Source organism: Diadema setosum, chromosome 21 (assembly GCF_964275005.1).
Source record: "Diadema setosum chromosome 21, eeDiaSeto1, whole genome shotgun sequence".
Lineage (NCBI taxonomy): Eukaryota > Metazoa > Echinodermata > Echinoidea > Diadematoida > Diadematidae > Diadema > Diadema setosum.
The window spans coordinates 17,422,395-17,441,021 of NC_092705.1; the positions used below are offsets into that span (position 1 = coordinate 17,422,395).

The following is an 18,627-nucleotide window of genomic DNA, read 5'->3' on the forward strand; positions in this document are numbered from 1 at the left end:
CACTATCCATCAAGTATACAAGATATGTAAAATCAGTTGAATTGTAAAGGTCTCTACGTCATAGATTGGTCGCAGAACTCAATCAACCAAAAAGTTATTCGTGACTATCAGAGAAATTTATGAAAACCACAAGAGATTGGTCGCCGATTTGTTGCTGACTTTAGTGACGCTCTCAGAAAGCATTTAGATATTACAAGATTCTCATCAGATATCGTTTACATAAATTGTGCATGTGTATGCACGTCTCGTAATCCTTGCGTCACAAAAAAAAAACAACAACTCTGCATAAGTTAGAAATAAGTCTAATTTAAGTCAATCTAAGGGAGGACAGAATCTAAGCAAAATTACCTAACATCATTTGAAAGTTTATGATAGTTAAATAGTTTGATCTTCATTTTTTCTTTTTGCCTCGTCTGAGGGTTTATTCACGATTCCATTCAAAATACTATCAAATTAAAATGATAACGATGTCACATGAGAGTGGTACAAACACGATCGTGCATTAGGGGTTCAACAATTCATTTGGTGATATTTGTTCATTTCCCCAAGCGTTCTTTTATGGTTTTACAACATTGTATTTCTATTCTCATTCTAATTTCTTTCATAAGCACATGTTCTATAAAACAGCTTCTTTCATCCTTACTGGTTTCATTCCGTTTCAAAATAACCTTAGAAATACTTCAAAATGTTGTCAAAAACAAACTCTGCTGACTTCTGCACTTTATTTTAAACAAATGTAAAACGTTGATATTGTTTCTGAGTTTGTTGTTTATTTTGTAACAAACTCCTTACGTATTCAAAAAAAAAATCGTTGAGTTTGCACTCAATGAAGGTATGAACGATGTCCTCTCTTACGTCGGGCACAAATCATCATAACTTAAACCCCGTTTAAATAGATTACTTCTCACTGGCAATATTTATCATACAACATTTTCAAATCAAATTCTCGTAATTTGTTTTCTTTTATGTATTTTAAATCATATCTAAATACACTGGTCCAGTAAGCTTAGAAGTGAAACTTGTTCTCCTAATATAAAGAACATGTATTGGTTAACAAATTTTTCATAGGTATACAATTATGCAATGCCTTGCTGCTTAGATCCATAATAGAAATTACTGGGGGGGGGGGGGGTTAAACACAATTTTTTTTTATACATTTTCTTTTCTGATAGAACTGTCTAACATTAGTTTGATCTTGTTTTCGATAGGCTGTATCTCCCTTCGTCGGTGATCTTAACCGTCTTTTTAGCTCTGACTTGGACTTTTCATGCCATCTACGATGCAAAGCCCGTACTTGTCTACAGCTACTTTTTTGAGTTGTTCAACATGTCCCAGGTAAGATTTAACGGTTGCTCTCTCCCGGCATAACGATCCTTTGCCTGCTAGTTTTAAGACGTCAGACGTCTAAGTCAATCAATCTATGAAAGTATGAATCATAACCATCAATTGATAAGATAGTCAAGTGTGTGTGCGTGTCATTGGATTTCACAAGTGCTTATATATGCCTCTAGATAATAGGTATAATAGGAATATTACAAATATATATACGTACGGTGTGTACGAGGCTCGAAAATAGCGGTGGAGCGGTCGCCTGGGCCTCTAAAGATTGAAGTCGGGCCTTTACATTTTTTAAAACGGTTTTCTTTTGGTGGCCACAAACGATTAGATTAAAAATGGATTGTCATAATTGCTTTCATTTCGGATCAGCACATTTCCTCTTTAGGTCCCCAAATTAAAGAAAGTTAGTGTGGAGCCCTTGTATAGATGATTAAATATGAAATTTATGACATTATTTTTACAAACTATTGCATTTTTTCTGTTATGTTTTGTTACATATACTGATGAAGACAAATATGTCATTATAGTGAGATATGATAATTTGTGCTTTTTGTTCACAGGGAGTACTTGTATTTGTATTCTACTGCCCTCTTAATCCTGAGGTAAGTTATTACCAAGATCAGTAGCATGATTGTCACAGTAATGATGTAGTGGGATTTTATCATATTTATATGGACACACACACCCAGTGACCTACACACACACACACGCACACACACGCACACACACACACAGAGGCCTACATGCACACATACATGCACACATACATGTATACTTGCGGAGACAAATTGAAATATCCTGCCAATCACTTCAGTTATATTCAACCTGTCCCTTGGTGTTTGTGATCGCGTAGATGTTTCTGTAAACCATTCTCTATTCTCATATCGCCATGAAACAGACTGATATACTTTGGGTTATAGGACCGTGTTGCATGAATCTTACTCAACCTGAAACGCACACACACATACACACACACACACACACACACACACACACACGTACACGCACACGCACACGCACACGGAAATAGCATCTATTACTAAAACTTGTAGCAAGACACAACTGGCTCAGGTGCACATGTGTATGATCGTCACATTTACACTGTAGGACCCTTTATCATAGTAACATCGCTTTATTTGGTTTCAAAGTTTAGCCATATCAAATGTAGGAGGAACTAAACGACAGAAAAGTCAGAGTGACTGTAATGCTGTCTGTTAATTTTGTTTGTTTGTTTGATTTTAAGGGGATTTGGAAGACAAACAAATTGGAAGGTGTACATAATACTGCGTGGTTGCTTTTATCACGTTTAGTCTAGGTTTACGTACAGTGCATCCGTTTGAATAGTCAATCATACCTTTGTGCTCTAACCGAACGTTTAAGATAGTAAGGATCATTTCGTCGCTGTCACCACGAACTGGCATTTTAGTAGAAAATGATTGGATTTCACGTTTTCGAGATTTTCACATTTTTCGATTCTACTCTAGACCCTTTACATTCCTGCTAAATTTGGAGACTCATATTTCAATGGTTACGTAATTATGACGTACACATGAAACGACATTTAGCTAAATCCGCGGATTCAGATATCACAAAAGAGACACTTTGCAACACGCGCTGAAATGTCTCTTTGTGAAAATTAACTTCGTAACTAAATCCACGGATCAAGATATCACAAAAGAGACACTTTGCAACGCGCACTAAAATGCCTCTTTAGTCCAGGCTAGAACACACCTAAAATTGTTTCTTTTTATTTATACAATGTTTTTCTAATGGTTTCTTGTCAATTCGAGGGTACTGATTCCAAATCTGATTGATGCCACTCGCGAAACCTTGAGCATTTTCGGCAAAATCCAAAATCCAAAATGGCCGAAATATGCTAATTTGGCCGTGATAATCACAATAATATGCATTCTATGACCAATTATTCCACTAAACTTTGTACATTTATGTTCCTAGAGTTACTCCATCTGCATTTGCAAGAGAATTTTCATTTCATAGGGTTCAGTTAGTATTTAAAGCTCATTTTCAATTCAAAATGGCCGCCATTCCTATGCTCATGTACAACAAGAATGGCAGAAAATATGCATGGAAGTATGGAACAATTTAGAAGTATTTCCAGTCCCGTACCTACGCAGTTATAATGTGTTGCGTGTGCAATAGAAATATATTGGGTGCTACTTACAATATAGAGGGCCTACATGTATTTTCATTCTTTTAAATTCTGAATTTCGAAATGGTCGCCACTCTTATTCTCCTGTATAAGATGTATAACAAAAATATATGTGGAAATAGAAAACCAATTTGCTGGGTTTCTTTTTTCTGACATGCAGCTACATCGTTTATTAGCATTTAGTGCTGATCATAATATATCTGAAGAATGTTCTGAACAAAAAATTTTTCTTTTGTGATGCAAAAGTCCTAATTTAGCAAATAGATTAGGATTCTTGCCAGGAATTATGAATAGAGTTTTGAGCATTTGATATTCAAAAGATGTTTAACACAATTTCATATCTTTTATCTTGTTTCAACAAAGAATAAAAGTGCACTTAACATCACGCAAAAAATCAATATACCATCATGTTCTACATGCAGGTTGAATATAAAAATGTCATACTTACACAATATATTAAGATGCCCAGATGCATTGTATTTATCAAATCATGTTAAAAATGGAGGGAAAGCTAGAAAGCAAAGCTTCTAATATGCATTTCCCTAAAACCATTATTAATAAGGTACAGAAAATCCTATACAGTAATGCAGAGATACATGGCTGCTGACAAAAACTCATCGGACATTAACTAAAAACCCTTTACAATGTAGCTTTTTTTTTTTTAGCAAGGAGTTGGGGGGGGGGGTCCTGAGGCGAGTTTGAAATGGATCATAACCTCCATCACTGCGATATGATATATTTTGGAGTACCGCCTTGATATTATCGAGCAAACTTGATTTTCTTCTTGAATTAAAACAACAACAAAAACTGGTGAAGGCATAAATGAAACTGTCCTAACGCAATACCGTACAAACTATTCATTAAACATCAACCACCGAGCAATGTGAGGTACCTTTTCAATTCTCTCTCAGTTCTCAGGTGTTGATTTATACACTTTGACATCATGAGGTCATTCATTCTTGTCTTAAAACTAAAACTGTCCTTTTTATTGTCTTCAAAGATCTCTTTAATTTGATGTTTGGCAGCAGGCGACATCAGCCCCAAATTTGCAGGATTCTCAGGCGAAAGATGCATATCAGTCCTGCAATTGCCACATCTGATGATGTTCAGAACTTCCTCAGGGGTCAGAGGGTAATCATTTGCCATAGAAACAGGATGAAGACATGAAGATTTGCTTCACCACCCGTTGAAGCCATTTGGCTTTGTTGCCAGGCCAGATTGTAGGTAACTTGGGCGGTATCAGAGATGGCATCAGACCAGCATCTGCACCACCATTTTTTTTTTTTTTTTGGGGGGGGGGGGTGTCAAAGGTTTCAAGTGATGGGAGGGAAATCTAGGTTGGCTTGTGGGATTTCAGAGGCATTGATGAGAATGAGGCAGCACCTTACAGATCTCAAAGGCTCCCTTGACATCATATGCAAATACATTCACTCCGAGAAAACTGGCGGTAAAATCCATCTATAATACCCCGAGAACAGTGAAGCCTTTCACCTATGGCTGCATTTAGGCAACAATGTCAGCATGCCTATTGTCAGATAGCTCTGTGGATGGTTGCTGGTAAGGTTGGGCTTTGGATCTTCTGTATTAGGAGTGCTCAAGCAAGTCCCCATGCCTTCACCCTATCTCTATGGCAAGATCACCCAGTGACCCCTAAGTACCTTGTAAGGCAATTGCATGATTGCAGGGGTTGCGATCGCGAGGGCTGGGCAGCAGCAGATCACCCTATATAGGTGGAGGCAAACGGGTGTAAAACAAGGCCCTTGACTAAAATGGACCCATCCCATTGCATAGCCATCATGAATCACCTGCATTGTACTAACATTTGTAAATATTCCATAATTTCAGAATTCATCACAAAAGGAAAGGTGTGAGCAAAGTACTCATCTCCAGACACAAAAATGTGTCAATTTTACAGTGGCAAGCATAAAATCAAATTTACCTGATGTTGTTTTGAGCATTTTGAGTGAAAAAAGGTGCCTACTTATATGAGGTCAAATCTGTTTCAGTGGGAGTAACTAGGCGCTTCTAACAGTTGTGTGGGGTGAGACAGACTTTTCTCTTGATGGAAGTAGCAATGCTCCTGACAACGACTCACTCTTCCATTCAAAAAGCTGAACAATTATGTATCAATATATTCATTTTATTTCATGATAACCGTGATATGAGCTCAGCATGAAACATTTCCCGATTCTATGTGCCGGAGTCTAGGGAATGTGTAATTGGTGATATGCTGTTTATAGTCGTAAGAACATTGTTTACTATATTTTTGCAGTTTCTCAAATCTGTTAGATGTGTAGCTCTAGTATGCTTTCACTGTCCCTGGTGCTGTGTAAATATGGAGCCCCGAAACTTTCACTTCAAATAGTTTGTTAGGTGCTTCAAGAAGTGAAAGCAACGAATTTCATCATACTTCTCCGGGATATGGTTGTTGTATCTTGATAAAACCTCATGGGGGATGGTTTGTAGATATGCAGATAGTAAATTAGTAAATTCCATTTGATATACAGTAGTGATAGCATCCGTTTAATACTTCGGTTTCAGAAACTGATCTTTTTTTTTTCCTTTTGAACAACTTGGTACAGCCAACCAATCACATTCTTCTCTTGAATCAAATCTTAGAAATATTCAACAATAAAGCGAACATATGCTTTTGAATTCTTGTGATGAAATACTAGTGCCAGTGTTATGAAATAAAACAAATTTGGATGCTGATAAAAATTTCATTTTTTCAATCATTTGCATACTTGTTTACCTTTGGAATGATGATCAGCATTCTGATATGGTTGTATTGTACCAGAAGAGTGTTTTGCTCACATGTAAATGTGTTACACATTTCTTCATTGTGTCCAGGCGAGGATTTAGTGTCTGTGGGGTGGGGCGCGAGCGCAAATTGCCCCCCCCCCCCCGCAAACCCAAATTTGTTTTTATTTTTCAGACCATTTTTGACCATTTTTGATGCCTCGACTCCTCCCCCAAACCTTTTTGGTTTGTTTGTTTTTGTTTTGTTTTGCATTTGTTTTCGCGTGTCGCATATTTTCTTTTTTTTTTCATAATATCACGCGTGGGGGGAAGGGGGGGGGGGGAGATGATGAGCTCCCGAAGATCACCGAAATGTCACCTTTTTTGTTTTAGTCGAGATGGCTGAATATGTCATACTGCATATTAGCTGTGTGAGCTTCTGTTGGTGTGTATGTGTGTTGTGTGTGTGTGGGTGTGTGTGTGTGGGGAGGGGGTTGTGGGTGTGTGTGTTTGTCTGTGTGTACCCATAATGTCTGTGTACACCTTGTGTTATTAAATGTGAGAATGCGCATTTATGTCTCTTTGTCAAAACTTCGGACTGTGTAGTGAAGTTTTCACAAAATGACATTTTTGTTTGGGAGCCCATATTGGCATACTGAGAACTGATATTTCAGCACAATTCATATCTATAGAAAGTTTGTGTGCTGTTTATTCTCATTAATCAATTTTGAAATATTTTCAATAAGTTCAAGTATAGAAATATGAACAAACAAACGATTGCTCGATTTCTTATGATTTGTGCTGGATACTCCATTGACAATGCGTACGCAACACTGAATATGTCACTTCGTGGTGACTGCGCACAGCGGGAAAACGATTTCTTTAATCACCACGAACTGACATTTTTGTATGGAAGCTAATTCTGACGAAATTCTTGATGATTGATCATAAAAAAATACTCAAATAGAAAGCCTAAGTCATGTAGATTGACTACATATCAAATTTAGTGTAATCTTATTCCATTAACGCATTCAAACATAAAGTTTAAAAACATGAAAACTTTGAACGCGATTTACTCGAAATCAACTTTCGTGCGCTAGAGCGCTAAAATGCCAGTTCGTGGTGACAGCGACGATTTTGAAGATCCCTGCTTTCTTCGTTTGAATGGCTATCGGCACTTGGCACAGGATATTTGTGGAATGTGGAATCGCCGCCCGACTGTGAAAGTCTCATGATGACACCAAGTTATTTGGTGTCAAACTGTAGCCACCTTTTTACTCCAAACGGAATGCAGCAAGTAAAAGACATACGGAGAAAGTTCAGAGAGTTAAAGAATGACTAACGAATGGCTAACTAAAAGAAGGTTAACGAATTCCAGTATGTAGGCTTTTGAATCCCATTCCACCCATCTTTAACCCCACTAACGTCGAGTTAGTTCATAAAGATGGAACTGCAAAAATAGAAAGTGATTTTGGTTACCGTGCAAAACTTTGATTATCGCTCTGTAAAAAAAAAAGGAATGATATCTGACTTTATTGATATTTAATCCTGTTGAAATAAAGTGTCGGTTTCTCTTTCAAGCACACACATAATAATCTATCATATCTTTTTCTCTGTTATTCAGCACGTTGCTGTGGAGTTTTCTGTTGTGGTAACTCATTAACAATGGCGGTAATGTTGGTCTTTTTTCACTTTCTCTCTCTCTCCTATTCTTTTTTTTTTCATTACAGGTGCGAGCTGCCCTCTTCCGTCGATCGAAAAAACGATTTAAAAGCGCAATTGCCAGCCAGGGCGAGTGAGTGCAGAGGGAGCTCTTTGGCGGTTCAAGGAGACGGGATGAGGTATTGTAACTTGAAGTTGTCACTATGGTCGGTAAAGCAGGTCAATTACGATATAATGTACTTAGCTTGCAATTTAGGATGAATGTATTAGTTTCATTTTACATTTCAGATAACTCTAGATTCCCTTTGTATGCACTCAATTTCCCCACATATGCTCAGAAAAGAAATTACCGGAATTTCAACAAAATCAGGCTTATAAGAAAGAGAAGTAAGTTGTGTAATATTAAAGTACTACATGAATTACCGAATTTGTACCATTAGACACAGCATCACACATCACACAAACTAGTCGAAGCCATGCTCGCATTATTCTGCTTAAAACTGTCCCACTGGTTTTCTCACTAAGATATTGAAAATAAACATGTTTCACTATTATATCATAATGAAAAAACACTTAGCGTATAGGTTTTAGGAAGAAGGACGTATGATATTACAGTAAACATATTATGTCAGTCACCTGCGGAAGGAATGTGCCTGTTTTATAGTGTGGAAATGTCTTGTTTTATTTTGTGTTGTTTTTGTGTCCCATTATGACATCGAAATTTAATCCTAGTGTTCTTATCAACTGACAGTAGTACCGAAATTTAACTTTTTGAAGAATATTTTCACATTTACAAACTTCACTGGTGCCTTCTATTAGTATTTATACTTTAACATAATCCATACTTAACAGTTTATATTTTCGTATTATTTGAATTTAATGAAATGTCGTTTGTGTTTAACTTTCAGACATGATACAAATACCTCATGACTTTGTCGTCGTCAATGTTGGTTCTCCAGACATCCAGTAAGCTCTCCAGGGATGCCCATATCCATCTCCTCTTTTTGAAGAAGAACTACCACTGAACGGCCACTGGATAAACACGAATTCGGGGGAAATCGGCTATTACGCAAGTGTTTGCACACTAGAATAATGACATGTATATAAAATGCTGTTGTAAAATGTTTCTATTAAAAAAACACCATCTTTTGAAAACATTTCTAAACTTTAAAAACTTTGAAGCAGAAAAGAACTCAAACGGCTGATTTTTATCTTTGAAAAAAAAAACACATTTCTTAAGAATTATCCTTTAATATAGGCTGTTTCCCTGGCTAGTGATCGTATTTACGATTGTATATAAATGCGTCGTGGTAATAAGCACAATTATGTTGTACAGTAAAATGTAAACATGGTAGATGGGCTAATCTGTACCTAGTGCGTGTGTTTGCCTGTGAGTGTGTATGAGTCTGCAGTTTATGACCTGCCATGAATTGTACGTGATTTATCTACAAGGTTCCCTAGATGCATCACCTATCATAGAGAGAGAGAGAGAGATGAAAGCAGTTGCTGAACATAAATTTTAGGGCTCTATGGTTTTGCATTGCCCAAGACACAAAATGACAGCAATATTATCAAAACTTTTATTCAAAATTAACCAACCATTGTGTTGGTATGAATACAGGCACATAAAGAAGGAACTTTTTTAGAAATTAAGCTTCCAAGCGTATACGAGTCTTAACAGATTATAGAACTCTGTGTGGCCTCTAGAGGAAACCAAGAGAACGTTGTTAACTCGCGTTTGTTATTAAGACGCAATACAGCGGGCAGTCTCAGAGTAGCCTCAGAGAACCTTGGGGGTAAATCCTTTACCCTAGACCTGCGGGGTAGGCCCGTTGTAGTCTCTGAATGACATGCGGGTAAGCTGCCTGTTAAGGCGTTCTCAAGTCCTGTCTTACTCAGAGAAGTGCAGATGGCGTCAGCTAGATATTCTTGCAACCAGAGTTCGCACTGTATGTAACGAGTTGATTGGTATCTACTGTCGCGTTTTTATCAAAAATAATGTTGCTGATTTTTCGATTTATTGTCTTTTAATGATATCCTGAAGAAAGATAAATAGAATATGTTTACGAGGTTGATATGATGATGATGTAATATCCATTGATGATACGCAATACGGTCTTTTTCCGCGTATAAGAAAGGAATGACCGGCCACGGCAGATTTCACTACTATTGTATAGCAACTTATCAGGAGAAGGTCCTCCAGCAACATCTGTTAAGACGGTGCACGGATCGTTCACCCCGTTCTTTGACAATTATCTGTGGAATGTTACCCTGAGTTTTGTCTCTGGAGAACGATGGGAGAACGTCCGACTAATGTCTTTTTAAGACGGGGTATTATACCTTCAGGCGTGCTAGCAATTGAACATCCCTACATTTTTTTTTTTACATAAGCGCAAAGAAGTTGTTGCTTAATCGCTCCATCAGACGGGGATTTTGCTTTAATTTTAGACAAGCACACGATTAAATGCGTTGAGAGGACACCATAGCTAAAGATGGAGACGAAAAAAGCAAGATGACTCTTTTACCCAATACCTTCAGCCTTTCAGATCTCACTTTTTCATACGTTTATTCAACCGTTGTAATAATATACAGTGTGGTTATAATATTGTGTGTATACGTGGTCGTAGTGTACTGACAATTAAGATAACTAGTAGGCTTTATCTAGTAATTTGGCTTAATCTGAGCAAATACCAGAAATCTGGATACCATTCTTTGTTTTCCTTTTTTTTCAGAATTGGATAGAACTTTGACTTGTTTTTTATGCGCCGTTGTCTAATGCATGTATATCACCTAAATTGCAATCCTATGTTGTGGATGTTGAGCGTGTATCGCCTTAACCAAAGTATGACTGATCATTGTAGCCAGGATGTACATTGAAATATTTAGAAATGAAGCTTCAGCAAAGACTTAAGACTCGCATCTCACCACTTTCTGGCCCGTTATCAAAGCCTCCCGATAAATCATGATCCAGAGTATTAACTTTTCTGTCGATTCAGCTTTGTTTAGAAAACTAAACATTTATTGTAATCTTGCTAACAAAGAATATTGATTAGGAAGAAAGGTCACTATGCTTTCATTTCCTGAACCTAGCATAGCAATTAAAGTCGGAAGAAAAACATTTGTACCAGGAGTTTATGTTGTATGATAATTCATAAAGCGTAGTTAACAACGCAGTCTCCCATTCGTTCTCATTTGTTCTATCATTGCACAAGTTTGAATTAGCTCTTCAAAATGTGGTTTGTTGGTTGTGGTGAGTTGATAAAACTTACCCCTCTCACTTCAACATTAAATGAGACTTCTCAGTGTAGTTCTTCACAAATCCCTGCTCTGAAATAATGAGAAGAAGAGTCTACGTTTGTCAGTGACATGTAATCTGAAAATGTGAAAATTGCTTTTTCTGGTATGAACCTGACGAGTGCTGTTTCAATTTTTGTAATTATTCCAATCTCTTTTTATTCAAATTTTGTTTAGCCTTGCTTGAGTGATAAAACATGAAATCAGGCATGAATAAGAAAGTAATAGATTACTTTGGTACACTAAAAACATATCATATATATGACATATTGGTTCAATTGCTTTGTTTGTTGGGTTTTAGCAATTTTTAACATGAATCAAATTCTCCATTGATGACAGTGAAAATCCCAAAATCTCAAAATTTCTGCCGTCACATAAAACGGAACATTTTGTTCTAACATATTCATGTACAGTCGTCACGTACAATCGTCAGATGGGCCTCAGTGTCGGGGTTGGGATGGCGATGGGCGGGATGGGGGGGGGGGTCTGCCTGGAATATAATAGCAAACAAACCATCATAACGCCAACATCCCATATGATCAACTTTCCATTGATCACAGTGAAAATCCCTTCTCGGCAAAGCTTCATTCCTGCCGTTACATACAGCGGAAAATTTTGTTTTCTAACATATTCGTATACAATCGTCACCCTCCTGTTAGAGTCCCGTAAGTTGTAATAATGCCACTTTACTTGGTATCAAATTTTAGCCACATACTTGTTGTAGGTGTGATCAAGCGAAAAGGAGCCTCAGGATGGGGGGGGGGGGGTCTGCCAGCAATACAATAGCAAACAAACCATCATAATGTTATCATCCCATGCCGAGCTTTAGGAACAGACGCAATCGATGTTTCTGGCAGTCTGTATATGTGACCCTGCACCTCAAAACAAACAAAAAGTCGCCAGACATGAATTTTTAGTTAAGACCATGTTCTGAAAGAGCAGACTTTAAGCTTTAAAATGGTGTATAACTCAAATCAAATGGACTCTCCTAACCTATCTAAATATTGGAAAGAAAGCACAAACTCAGAAAAAGTGTGAACTGAGAAAAGAGGCGCTGAAGTACAGTGTCTATTCAAGCGCTTAATCTTTACCAAACCGTGCTGGCTGTGCGATGAATGGGACAAAAAACAGGAAGTAAACCACCAGAGTAACAACAATGAAGGGATTATCAGATTAAACTGAAATTAAGCATGCCTCATTAACACATTCTGTCCATAATTAATGCCAACTTTCAAAGCAGTAGCACTATCCTTTCAAAAGTTATTAGAGTTGAAAGTGAAGAGTGTGGACAAGGTTTTCCAGAAATGAAAAAGGGATTCTAAAGACACACCTAATCACACTATTCTACCAAAAATGTTCGAGATAAACTGTTAAAAAACACACTTTCCTGCCCGTTTTATGATACCAAATTTTAGCCTAATGTAAAAGAAGACCCGCTCTTTCAGAAAATATGAAAAAGTCAAGTTCGACTAGGTTGACCCATTTCACTTATTTCCAGTCCTCACGCAAAATCAGTGTGTGCGACTTTATGTTCGTTTTGAGGTGCACGGTCACATATGTTTCTGTACACATTAATGTGCTGAATTGTGCATGCACACACAAAATTACACCCAAACAGGCTTGCAAATGCACTAATGCATGGATGTCACATTACATCCACAGTTGCGGCGGTACGGTAAGTGACGGTCTTACACATCTATTCAAAATAAAAATTAATGTGAAACGCATGCTAAAAAAACATAGAATGCAAATAAACAAAAAAAAACACACAGCAGGTACAGTCACATTACGTGCGACAACGTCACACAGATAGAGAACAAGAGAGATAAAGAGAGACAAAATGAGAGAGAAAGAGAGTGAGAGGATATAAATCAATAATATAACGATTTATGTGCGGTATATATTCACCATGAATTAATTATTTTATCCCTCCTGCCAGATTGAGAAATTTGTGGGGGGGGGGGGGTAATCAACATTAGATCTCACTTCTCAGTGTAGTTCTTCACGAATCCTCGTTCTGAATTAATGAGAAGAAGAGTCTACGATTATCAGTGACATGTAATCTGAAAATGTGAACATTGCTTTTTCAGCTTTTATAATTATCCTAATCTCCTTGTGATTCACCTTTTGATTAGCCTAGCGTGGGTGATAAAATCATACATAACATGAATAAAAAATATAACACAATATGACATGTTATTTTAATATTTTAATTCAGTTATTTTGTTTGTAGTGCGTTCACATTTTTCTCCCATCCCTCTGTGTCCAAGTTATACATGAATCAAATTTTCCATTGATCACAATAAAAATCCCCGCTCAACAAAGCTTCATTTCTGCCGTAACATACTGCGGAATCTATGGTTCTAACTTATTCATGTACAATCGTCACCCTGCTGTGAGAGTCCCAAAACTTGTAGTAATGCCGCTCTATTTGGCATCAAATTTTAGCAAATTACTTGTTCTAGGTGAGAAAGCAAAGATGAGAGTCAGCGGCAGGACGGGGTAGAGGTCTGCCTGGAATATATAACAGCAAACAAACCATCATAATGCCAACATTCCTTGTTGAGTTTCACGAACAGACAATCGATGTTTCTTGCAGTCTGTTTATGTTTTCTGTACACATTAATTAAGGTTGTTAGTCACTTTGTTTATTTTTCTTGGATGATTTGTTCTCCTTCTGTTTCCTCCATATCGCTAAAGAATTTACAAGAAAATAATGGAATGTTGCAGCGAGCAATCAAGTAATGTTTGCCTCATCTGGAAAGCTACCAAGGACAAAAAAAAACAAAACAACCAAACAAACAGTCATCCTGGACTTGCTCTGGGGTCAAATAAATATAAAGATATTTGTGCTGTATAAATTCATCACGAACGAATTATTTATCTGTCAGCTGTAAAATAGAGGCAAAAACAGCAACATTTAATGGGACTTCTCAGTGTATTTCTTCACGATTCCTTGCTCTGAATTAATGAGAAGAAAGTTTACGATTTTAATCTGAAAATGTGAAAATTGCTTCTTCTAGTTTGAACCAGACAGCGAGTGCTATTTCAGCTGTTGTAGTTATCCTAATCTCCTTTTGGTTCACCTCTTGATTAGCCTAGAGTGATTGATAAAGCATAAAATCGTACATAAGATGAATAACAAATTAATATAACATATCATCTTGTTTCACTAAAAATATATTACATACTGATGGTATTTTTATTGATTCTATTGTTTTGCTTATCTAATTTTTTTTTTTCTTCCCGCCCCTCTGTGTCCAATTCATACATGAATCATATTTTCCATTGATTACAATGAAAATCTCAGCGCAACAAGGCTTCATTCCTGCCGTCACACACTGCGGAGCTATTCTTCTAATTTATTCAAGTACAATCGTCACCCTGCTATCAAAGTCCCATAACTAATGCCGCTTTATTTGGCAGCAAATAATAAAAGATAATGATAATAATACAGTGCTTATATAGAGCATATCACCACCGTACTGTCTCGATGCGCTTTAAGGGAGAGGGATGAAAATGGAGAAAAAAAAATGTACTGTACAATGTATGTACCGTAGATGCAAACCAAAACTCATTCATACTACTTTTTAAACAGATTTGTCTTGAGAACAGTTTTGAACTTTAACACTGTGAAAGCTCCCTTTATATAACATGGAACAATGTTCCACAGTGTGGGATCTGCATGAGTAAAAGTTCGCTCACCATAAAACTTTGTTTTGATAACAGGACATTGGAGCAAATTTTAGCCGAATATTTGTTCTAGGTGAGATCAAGCGAAGATGAGTCTCAGTGTCTTGATGAGGAAAAAAAAAAAAAAACATTGAATGGGACTTCTCAGTGTAGTTCTTCACGAATCCTAGCTCTCAATTAATGAGACGAAGAGTTTACGATAATCAGTGACATGTAATCTGAAAATGTGAAAAATGATTTTTTCGAGTTTGAACCTGACAACGAGTACTATTTCAGCTTTTGTAATTATCCTAATATCCTTTGGATTCACCTTTTGATTAGCCTACCGTGAGTGATAAATCGTGAAATCATACATAACATTAATAACAAATATAACAGAATATAACACATTCTGGATGAGGTTCATCTGATTGGTGATTTCATCCGCTGGAACAAGAGCAGTATTCTTGCCAGAGAAGATCATCGTCCGTCAAGATGGATAAGGAAGGCAATTCACATTAGGAAAACAACTAACACAATGAACAGAAACTTGGGCCAATATATGAAGAGCTTGCTTCCAAAAGGCACTAAATCCATCATTTTTCAATGGATTTAGCCCCGTTTGAAAGTAAGCTCTTCATATTCTCTCACATGTGTATGATCCCATTTCCTCACATGTGTATGATCCCATTCCCTCACGTCCAGCGTCATACCGCCATCTACGACGCAGTCTGAAGAAGCCACCAGTAAGAGGCGAAAGTAATCACTAAGGTACAAAATAATTTTACGCGATTGTAAAAGAAGAACATAATTTTATTCTACAATATAACATATCATTTTGATGCACCAAACATATATTGTATAATAAAAAATATTGTTTTGTTTGTAGTGCATTAACATTTTTCATCCCACCCCCTGTGTCCAACTCATACATTAATCAATATTTTCCATTGACCACAATGAAAATCCCAGCTCAACGAATCTTCATTCCTGCCCTCACACACTGCGGAAGCTACTCTTCTAACCTATTAAAGTACAATCGTCACCCTGCTGTTAAAGCCCCATAACTTGTAATGGTGTCGCTTTATTTGACATCAAGTGTAAGCCAAATACTTGTTCTAGGTGAGATCAAGCACATATGATTCTCAGTGTCTTGATGGGGGTTGGGGTCTGCCTGAAATATAATAGTAAACAAAGCATTATTCAGCCAATATCCCATGTTAAGTTTTACGAACAGACACAATCGATGTTTCTGGCAGTCTGTGTTTCTGTACACATCAACGTGCTAAATTGTGTATGCATGCAAAAATTACACCCCAAATAGGCTTGCAACTGCACAAAAGCGTTGATGTAAGCTCTCACAATTGTCAAATGTTGACGCGTGCAGAGTAGAAAGCTTTGACCAATGTTTTATCTTCAGTTCAGTTCAGTTCAGTTCAGTTTTTATTTCTGCATTTCAAAATCAATACAAATCAACAAATCAACAGTAGTCATTTACAGAGCTAATATTCGTAACGTTTGGATCATACATACATTTTTTTTTCTTGAAGTGTGTATAAATCTCCCCCTATTTGAGACTGATGTTTCTGTTTGTTTGTTTGTTTGTTTGTTTGTTCTTTATGACTGCCATATTACATGCACAGTACATAAACACACATCTATTCAAAATGGAAATTAATACGACACACATAAGAAAAGACTCTTATATTCATGTCAAAGAATGCAAATAAACGAATGAAAACAGCAGGCAAAATCACATTTCGTGAGACATCGTCAAAGAGATAGGGAGAGAAAGAGAGAGTGAGAGAGAGACAAAATGAGAGAAAGGGAAAGAGAGTGGAAGGAGAATATATAAGAATTAATAAATGTAAAGATTTATATATGTATATATTCATTATTCATATGACTGCTGCAAACTTGAGGAAATAAAAAAAAAAAACACAAATCAGTATGGAATAATAGTGTCCGTGCTCATGACGGTGTGGTTGGACAAAATAAAAAAAAAAAGTTGCTTCAATTCCATTGCTTCGTGTTAAACCCTTCCATCGGGATGAAAAAAAAAATAAAGTCTATTCGTGGACAGCTGGCATGAATACTTACATATTTGTTTCTTAACATTGTTAAGACTGATTCAACTTTGTCTTTTCCTCATTATGCAACTGCGCCATCATCGGCAATTATGCGAGAGTCCTGCAAGCTCCATGTATTATGCATTTCTCATATGCAGGGGTTTATATTTACATTTATCTATTTGTTTTTTTTATTTATCCATTTATTTATTTATCAGTTTGCTTATTCATTTCATTGTTCATTCATTCCTTAGTGTATTTACTTATTCATTTATGTATTTATTCATCTAAGTGTTTACTTTTGGTCAAAAACTTATTCATTTATGTATTTATTCATCTAAGTGTTTACTTTTGGTCAAAATTAATTTTTTACTTATCCGAAAGGAAATCTTGCCTGAGATTTAAAATAGAATTTGAAAATATATGATTATTTCTCAATCATATCTACCACAGAGAGCTTTTGTTATGGCGTTTGACGTTTATGAGCTTAAATGTTAGATTTCTATTATTGTTGTGATTTATTATGAATCCAGATGCATAAGCTGAGGAGGATTGATCCTTTGTTGTGTCGGTAATAATATAATGAAATTATTCTATAATCCGTGTACAAGGTGTTTGTGTGTTGTTGTTGTTGTTGTTGTTGTTGTTGTTGTTGTTGTTTTGTGTAAATTGATCACACCGGGTAATTCAAGAGACTATAATAAACTTCAATTTCGGTGCTACGTGGGAGCGGAAAGGGGCAGGCGAAAAGGGGCAGATGGGAAGGGGTAGAGAACAAATATGTGTACTTACTGCCTGTGATCCCCAAACAGGCATCAAACCGACGTCAAAATGTGAATAATTTGGTTCAAATGTTAACAAATGTTAACAATCATGGTCATTTCTTTTTCCTTTCTTTTTTCGCCTTAGTGACTTTTTTTTTCGATCACAAGATCTCTCTTGAGTTGGCCAGGAGAGCAGAGGCACATTGTGACAAGAAGAAAGTCGTAGTAATTAATGCAGGAGAGGGTAGGTGGGAGCATCCAGTTAAAGGACAAGTTCACCTTCATAAACATAAGGATTGAGAGAATGCAGCAATATAAGCAGGACACAACAGTGAAAGTTTGAGAAAAATTGGACAATCGATGCAAAAGTTATGAATTATTAAAATTTTTGTGTTGGAACCACTGGATGAGGAGACTACTAAGGCTCGTGATGTCATATGAGTACAACAGTATAAAGAAAATGTAAAGAAAATTCAACATATTTTCACTTTTTCCGCATATTAAAAGAGGACTTGACTTGCCTCTTTCTAAAAGCAATGGAAATAATATTACCCATAACATATGTCAGTAACGAGTAAAGTGAATGTGTACATTTTTCAAAAGATGAAATTTTGTGAAATTCTCTTATTTCCTTATTTCCTTATATTGTCGTAACCATGTGACATCATGCACTGCAGTAGTCTTCTCCTCCAGCGGTGACTGCACAAAAACTTCAAAAATTTAACACTTTTGAACGGATTGTCCGATTTTCCTCAAACTTTCAGTGATGTGTTCTACTAATATTGCTACATTCTCTCAATCCTTATGTTAATGAAGGTGAACTTGTCCTTTAAGCACCAAACAAAAAAGTAATAATAGATGACCTCAGACACACTGAGATTTTTTTCTTTAAAAAAATTGTTAGCGATCTACTTTTGTT

The 18,627-nt window shown here is 36.5% G+C and overlaps 1 long non-coding RNA gene across 1 annotated transcript; it reads left to right on the forward strand.

Annotated features, from left to right (window-relative positions):
• The first annotated feature begins 1,287 nt into the window (after positions 1-1,287).
• LOC140244520 (uncharacterized) lies at positions 1,288-8,844 on the forward strand. The gene is made up of 4 exons (XR_011902283.1): positions 1,288-1,335; positions 1,899-1,940; positions 7,978-8,088; positions 8,818-8,844. It is a non-coding gene; the product is annotated as an uncharacterized lncRNA (long non-coding RNA).
• Positions 8,845-18,627: the final 9,783 nt, after the last annotated feature.